Here is a 1,462-nt window from a genome sequence, read left to right as displayed (position 1 = left end):
CGGTTCCGCGGGCGGCAGCGCGCGGGCGCGGGCGCAGTGACCCCTGGTGTCCCCGCTCCGCGGCACGCGGGAAGGCCCCGCGGGAAAGGATCCCTGCTCCCGGCCCCGGGCCTCGCCCCGCGGCAGCTCTAAGTGGCCAAGCCCCAGGGCTGGGGAATAAGAGCGGAATGGTGAAGAGAGCAGGAAATAAGTGAAGATTGTCCGGCCGGGACAGGTGCTATGGACGGATCTTCCAAGGCAACTCGGAACAAAACRGGCACTGTGTGCCTAAATGACTGATCTAACCAGCTACAGAAAATGGCTAGTTTCTGGGGTACACATATTGCTTAAATTTGATCAACTTCATCATCCTTTAAGGGAGAATTTACCTGTGTATTCCTTCGAAGCGTGTCACCTTTAACACTCTTCTCACTGATTTAAGAATGAAGAACAACAGTATGTTTTCATCTCCATCTCCTAACCTGATCTTCCAAAGCAAAGATCACAACATCATTCAAGGAACATGCGCTAAATCAATCTGAAATCCAATTCAGGTTTTGCTACGTAAACTATAAACCTGTAGAGTATCAAAGGTAAAACCAAAATACAGTCATCCCTAGAAGTCAATCACCAGGAAAAGCGGTTATCTTGCAAAGGTCATTCAACGTACCTGCTTTATTTAAGGATCTCATCTGCCTGGGGATGGCCTGACGTGGCCTCCGTGGTTCCCATCCGTCTCCTGCGAGAAGGCCTYGCTCAGGTGCTGAACTTTCACACAGCGTTGGATGGGTGAGAAGGTGAAACCCACCCTACACTGCCACCCAACTGACCCAGTGTGTCCCAGCCATGGACTTCTCCCAAGAACCTGCTGCTATCCAGAAGTTGCGGATCGCAACGATTAACTGCAGCAGTCACAAAGTGATCCCCGTCCAGGAGGCAGTGGAAAGCTATATACCTTGAATAAATACCATTAGGCAGATGACAAAAACATCTGACTCGTTAATGAAGCCTGAGCACTGCTGGTGATTGCGCGGAGCGGTAGGACGCAGCGTGAGACTGACTGCGCCTGCACTCTGCTGGTATCACAGCTGCTCTGCACTTAGAGAGCCCGTCAGTTCAGCCCCCGGGGCATCATTTCCAGACATGCTAAATGTTTTTAAATATTATTATGCCCAGATATGGGCCATAAAACTTTCATATACGCATGAGTATTTCTTCATTTAAATAAATTCAAAAAAAAAAAAAAAAAGCCACATTCTTTGACTCCTCCAGAAAAATTAACCGTATGGTGCTGAATTTGACCTATCTTTGAGGCTATGGAGAAGTTCTAAATTGTTCTGTGGATTATCTGGATCCCAGATACTGAGCAGAATTCACAGAGGGGATGGGCTCTGACCATGTTGGCATCTGGGGCTCTTTGAGAGCACAGCACAACTTGGGAGGTTTGAACACACCTGCGTGGTACTGACTATGAGCAGATCAC

This window comes from Nothoprocta perdicaria, unplaced genomic scaffold (genome assembly GCF_003342845.1).
Source record: "Nothoprocta perdicaria isolate Ctin4 unplaced genomic scaffold, notPer1 scaffold_45, whole genome shotgun sequence".
NCBI classification, from domain to species: domain Eukaryota; kingdom Metazoa; phylum Chordata; class Aves; order Tinamiformes; family Tinamidae; genus Nothoprocta; species Nothoprocta perdicaria.
This window is presented reverse-complemented; position numbering follows the sequence as displayed.